The sequence below is a fragment of the Salvelinus sp. IW2-2015 genome, unplaced genomic scaffold (assembly GCF_002910315.2).
Source record: "Salvelinus sp. IW2-2015 unplaced genomic scaffold, ASM291031v2 Un_scaffold1611, whole genome shotgun sequence".
In the NCBI taxonomy this organism is placed as follows: domain Eukaryota; kingdom Metazoa; phylum Chordata; class Actinopteri; order Salmoniformes; family Salmonidae; genus Salvelinus; species Salvelinus sp. IW2-2015.
Window position 1 is genome coordinate 249,840 of NW_019943030.1, and position 6,540 is coordinate 256,379.

Below are 6,540 nucleotides of genomic sequence, written 5' to 3' on the forward strand. Positions count from 1 at the left end.
TGTGTGTGTTGTATTAGAGAACGTTGTGTGTGTGGTGTGTGTGTGTGTTGTATTAGAGAACGTGTTGTGTGTGTGTGTGTGTGTGGTGTTGTATAAGAGAACGTTGTGTGTGTGGGTGTGTGTTCTAACCTTTTCTCTGTTGTGATTTAGGCCTCCTACACCACGGGACAGTAAAACACACTAGAGGCAGGGATGTGTTAGACTTGTTGCTTATCTATATCAGCATCGTAGCATAATGGAACGTTCAATACACAACATTGCATTGTGTGTGTGTGTGTGTGTTGTGTGTGTGTGTGTGTGTGTGGTGTGTGTGTGTGTGTGTGTGTGTGTGTGTGTGTGTTGTGTGTGTGTGTTGTGTGTGTGTGCATGCTCATTTTTGTCTGAGTGTGACCCTGTGTCTCTGTAACGTCTCTCCCTCTAGGCAGCTCAGCGTTGAACCTGAGTGTTATGACACGTTGAACCTGAGGGTTATGACACGTTGAACCTGAGTGTTATGACACGTTGAATGAGGTTTGACACTGAACCTGAGGGTTATGACACGTTGAACCTGAAGTGTTATGACACGTTGAACCTGAGGGTTGACCGTGACCTGAGTGTTATGCACGTGAACCTGAGGGTTATACACGTTGAACCTGAGTGTTATGACACGTTGAACCTGAGGGTTATGACACGTTGAACCTGAGTGTTATGAACACGTTGACCGAGGGTTATGAACACGTTGAGCCTGAGGGTTATGACACGTTGAAACCCTGAGGGTTATGACACGTTGAACACTGAGGGTTAATGACACGTTGAACCTGAGGGTTATGACACGTTGAACCTGAGTGTTATGACACGTTGAACCTGAGGTTATGACACTTGAACCTGAGGGTTATGACACGTTGAACCTGAGGGTTATGACACGTTGAACCTGAGTGTTATGACACGTTGAACCTGAGGTTATGACACGTTGAACCTGAGGGTTAGACACGTTGAACCTGAGTGTTATACCGTTGAACCTAGGTTATGACACGTTGAACCTGAGTGTTATCCAGCTTCTGATTTGATCTGACACATTCTTTTCTAATTCACTTAATTTGTGATTTGTTGTTACATAAATAGAAAACGTAGCATTTCTAAACATCTAATTCATACTAGTTTAACCAACCAAAACCCCTTTCTCAGGGACTGTCTCTTTGCCCGTCACATATATCTATCTTCACTGTCTGCTTAAGTAAATAATCACCACTTCAAAACAGATCATCGTCGGGCAATACACCCTGAAAACGAACCCATTTATTTGTTTGTTTCATTGCTTTGTCCCATCTGGCCTGAAAAGTATATCAATGTGAAGAAGGGTTTGAGACGGGTCCAGTTTGGTCCTCCCTGGTCAGTCACCTGTTTGAAAGGCTTGTCTTGTCTAGGATACTCTTGTTCTTATTGTGGTGCCAGTTTGAGATATCGGGTGAGTGGCTGTTTTATTTTTACCTTCAGTTCAAGATCACAGACATTATATTGTATAGAAAAAGGTCAAATAGAATATAACATAATTATAACATTGTCAAACATTAATATATTCTGTAAAACACGTTGTTGTCTTTGTGTCAACTCCCTCCCTCCCACCCGTGTGTGTGGGGGGGTGTGTGGGTGTGGGACAGTTTAGTTCTGCTCTGGAGGAGAGGAGAGGGAGGGGGAAGAGGTGAAAGGAGAGAGCTGGGGAGGAGAAGGGAGGAGAGAGGAGAGGGAGGGAAGGAGGAGAGGGGAGAAGGGGTGGGGAGGAGAGGGATGGGAGAGAGAGGAGAGGGATGGGAAAGAGAGGAGAGGGATGGGAGAGAGAAGAGGGATGGGAGAGAGAGGAGAGGATGGAGAGACAGGAGAGAGAGGATTTCTATTGGGCCGTAATAGGATGGATGACCTGAGCTACCCATGAACATCAGTCTCAAATTCTCTCTCTCTCTCTCTGTCTCTGTCTTTCGCTCTGTCTCTCTCACAACACACACACACACACACACACACACACACAACACACACCACACACACACACACACACACACCACACACACACACACACACACACACACACACACACACACACACACACACACACACACACACACATACAAATACTGAAAATGACTGGGGAGAATAAAAAGAACAATTGGGAGGCATGTGAGGAGAGGGTAGATGTATGGCGTGTCACAGTCACAAAGGCTTAACACAGCGCCTGGCATCACGCAGGAGAACCATCGGGTGATTACATTCAGAATCCAGTCAGCACTGTCGTCTCTCTGTGGGTCAGAGTATGTCAAGTGGAATCACACACACGCCACCGCCCCTGTGTGTGTGTGTGTGTGTGTGTGTCGTGTGTCTTGTGTGTGTGTGTGTGTCTGTGTGTTCACTATTTCACCACAGAAGTCAGGCAATGTGGGCTCAGCAGCGAGAGAGAGAGAGAGAGAGAGAGAGAGAGAGAGAGAGAAGAGAGAGAGAGAGAGAGAGAGGAGAGAGAAGAGAGAGAGAGAGAGAAGAGAGAGAGAGAGAGAGAGAGAGAGAGAGAGAGAGAGAGAGAGAGAGAGAGAGAGAAGAGAGAGAGAGAGAGAGAGAGAGAAGGAGAGAGAGAGAGAGAGAGAGAGAGAGAGAGAGACTAAAACCATTTTCTGTCGCTGGTATTAGGATATAGTATGGAATGTGTGTTACTGTACTGCTGTGATAAAGTCTGGTTCTGAGAGCTTCTTTATCCTCACCGTTGTTGTTTAGCAACGGCCACCGTCTCTCTCTCTCTCTCTCTCTCTCTCTCTCTCTCTCTCTCTCTCTCTCTCTCTCCCTCTCACACACACAGAGAGAGTTGGAGTTGATCGGTTAGTGGTGTAGAAGAGATAAGGAACTTGAACTGCATGTGTGTGTGTATTGAAATGTGTGTGGACCCACCCAGCGAGGACCATCTGCCCTGTAGTCCCAGAGAACAACATTCTGTCACAATGAATCAGTGTCAACATACGCACGCACTATCATAATATGTGTAGCTACCCATAATCCCTTGCTCTCCTGCGAGGGGAGGTTGTTGGGACTGAGATCTGACCAATCAAACCAAAGCTCTGTTTCTATGGCTATAGATCTGTTACTATAGTGACAAACTGTATATTTAATGGCGTGTCCATACATTTCTCCTCTCCCATCGTCAGTGTCCCTGTCAGTTCTACATGGTCAGAGTTGAACCTGTAGCTGTAATCCTAATCCGTGGTCAGTATACCATGAACAGCACTGCTCCTAATCCACTCTGACACACAGCGTCTTCTCCACATTATAGAGGGATTGAGGAAGGGGGAAGAGATGGAGAGACAGGGGGGAGGGTGGGAGAGAGAATGAGAGATGGAGGAGAGAAACTGAGAGGGGGAGAGAGAATGAGAGATGGAGGGAGAGAGAATGAGAGATGGAGGAGAGAAACTGAAAGGGGGAGGGAGAAAGACAGAGAGGTGGGGGAGAGAGAATGAGATGGAGGGAAAAAGACAGAGAAATATCAGAGAGCAGTTAATTGAGCACCTTGGCTTCCTGTCTTGCTGGCCTGGATTTTGAATGATCATGTCTGCGTGGTGAATCAGATCCTTTGGTGTTGTCGGTCTCCTGTGTGTATACTGTATCTGTTTGTTGTTTCTGATTGACTTGACAGGAGAACTCTCATTGGCCACTGCCAGCAGGACGGAAATCAAGCACAGCCAATCTTCTTTCTCTGCTGCAAAAAGGGCGGTGCTTAGCGGTGATGAMTCAGCAGAGCTGATTGGTTTAGGGTTAGGACTAGGGGCTGGACTTCCTCTCAGCGCCACCAAGCATGACCACTTTCACAGAAGACACTCACACCTGACTCCTCTGAAGAGGACAATCAGCCAATCAGAGACGAGCTAACTGGCGGGGAAACTCCGGAAAGCTCAGATGACATCATCAAGGTAGAGTTCAATAACACCGACCGTCCYCTGATCTCTTGTCTAATTCTGACTGGCTGACCGCTGTAGCTCAGCCCCTGCAGCAGCGGGCGGGAGACCCTTTCAGACTTCTACATGTCCCCCGACGACGATCTTTCTGCCATAGAAATGACCCTTGACCCTGAGCCAACCCTGAACCCTCCAGCAGACATTGAGGATGAAAACCCATCGCTCACTGGCTCTACTGTCCCCTCTGTTACCCCCGGCAATGACGATCCCCAGCCCCTCCTTCCCCTCCTCAGGGGTCAGATGGGTGTGGTCTGGGCTTTGTGAGGTCAGAGGTCGGAGGTGAGTGTGTGTCTCAGTGTGATGCACAGCCGGACTTCTGCTACAACAGAGGAGTGTGTACCATCGTTACAGGGACAGGAGCATTCTGCAGGTAATTGAACAGAGTCCTCAGTGGGATAGTTCTCCCTCCTTTCTCCCTAGGTGTAATGCTCAGGACTATATGTGGAATAAGGGCTCTCGTTGTGATTGGGTGGTGACAGACTTCCAGGTGCTGTGTGTGGTAGTGGGCGTGGCCTCTCTGACCCTCATACCTATTATCATCATTGTCTTCTTCGCTACGCAACTCCACCGCTTCAGGACTGAGAACAGGCGACTCCGCAAACGCAGGTCAGTTTGTGTTGTGTTTGTTAGAGAGAGAGAGAGAGACCTCATTTATTAAACGATCGTGGAGATGGACTCATATTTGAGAATATAAATGGCTGTGTGCATGCCACGTTTGTCACATCAATGAAATTCCATCTCTTCCCCAATCCTCTTTTTCCCCCACACCTCCCATCCCTCTCTCCTCTCCTCCCTMCCATCCCTCTTTACTCTCCTCCCTCCCTCCAGTCTATACCGTCCACAAAGCGAGATGCAGACGGATGGCTTCTCTGTTTCCATAGCGCCAGACAGTTCCCATGCCAACGTAAGGAAGCTGTGTGACAGGAAACAGAAAGAAAACTGGCATTTCAGACAGAAGATCTAGCATTTCAACCCCCCCCTTTTTGTCTTTTGACATGTGTGTTGGATAGTGGCGCTCACCTTTTGTGGGGGGTCTTGTGATAGTTGTGAGGTTGCTTTGGGCCCCCAATTCAGCCATTTCTAACACCAGCTGCTCTTGGAAGGCCAACTGGGGGAGAGGGGTTTGACCTTTTGCTTTGTCCATCTGCTTGTGAAGAATGTAAGCATTTACTGTAGCAATGTCCACAAATTGGTAGGAAAAAGTCTTATACCACTTCCTGGTCTTGTGGAGGACCTGGTAGTAGCCKATCAGAGCGTCAGATAGGTTGACACCCCCCATGCTGGCATTGTAGTCCTTCACAGAAACAGGAATGGTAGTGGCTGTCTCAGCTGTCTCAGCCACTACCTGTCACCAAGGGAGTACCCCAAGGCTCATACCTAGCCCCCACGTTCCTCTCAATTTACATCAACAACATAGCTCGGGCAGTAGGAAGCTCTTTCATCCATTTTATATGCAGATGACAGTCTTATACTCAGCTGGCCCCTCCCCGGATGTTGTGTTAAATGCTCTACAACAAAGGTTTCTTAGTGTCCAACAAGCTTTCTCTGCCCTTAACCTTGTTTGTACACCTCCAAAATAAAGGTCATGTGGTTTGGTAAGAATAATGCCCCTCTTCCCACAGGTGTGATTACTACCTCTGAGGGTTTAGAGCTTGAAGTAGTCACCTCATACAAGCACTTGGGAGTATGGCTAGATGGTACACTGTCCTTCTCTCAGCACATATCAAAGCTGCAGGCTAAAGTTAAATCTAGACTTTGTTTTCTATATCGTAATCGCTCCTCTTTCACCCCAGCTGCCAAACTAAYCCTGWTTCAGATGAYCATCCTAGCCATGCTAGATTACGGAGATGTAATTTATAGATCRACAGGTAAGGGTGCTCTCGAGTGGCTAGATGTTCTTTACTATTCGGCCATCAGATTTGCCACCAATGCTCCTTATAGGACACATCACTGCACTCTATACTCCTCATCTCTGTATACCTGTCGCAAGACCCACTGTTTGATGCTTATTTATAAAACCCTCTTAGGGGGAGTGAGGCCTATCTGAGATATCTACTGCAGCCCTCATCCTCCATATACAACACCCGTTTGCCAGTCACATTCTGTTAAAGGTCCCCAAAGCACACACATCCCTGGGTCCTTTTCAGTTTGCTGCAGCTAGCGACTGGAACGAGCTGCAATAAACACTCAAACTGGACAGTTTTATCTCCATCTCTTCATTCAAAGACTCAATCATGGACACTCTTACTGASAGTTGTGGCTGCTTTGTGTGATGTATTGTTGTCTCTACCTTCTTGCCCTTTGTGCTGTTGTCTGTGCCCAATAATGTTGGTACCATGTTTTGTGCTGCTACCATGTTGTTGTCATGTTGTGCTGCTACCATGCTGTGTTGTCATGTGTTGCTGCCTTGCTATGTTGTTGTCTTAGGTCTCTCTTTATGTAGTGTTGTGTTGTCTCGTTGTGATGTGTGTTTTGTCCTATATTTATATTGTATTTATTTTATATTTTGAATCCCAGGACCCCGTCCCCGCAGGAGGCATTTTGCCTTTTGGTAGGGTATCATTGTAAATAAGAATTT

At 47.1% G+C, this 6,540-nt stretch overlaps 1 long non-coding RNA gene across 1 annotated transcript in view; it reads left to right on the forward strand.

The window, feature by feature from the left end:
• The window catches only part of LOC112071419 (uncharacterized), an 11,344-nt gene extending 5,314 nt beyond the window's left edge, over nucleotides 1–6,030 (forward strand). Inside the window, exons 3-4 of the long non-coding RNA XR_002894072.2 lie at nucleotides 3,644–4,568; nucleotides 4,791–6,030. This is a non-coding gene — a long non-coding RNA (uncharacterized lncRNA). The remainder of the gene's footprint in view (nucleotides 1–3,643; nucleotides 4,569–4,790) is intronic.
• The last annotated feature ends 510 nt before the right edge of the window (nucleotides 6,031–6,540 follow it).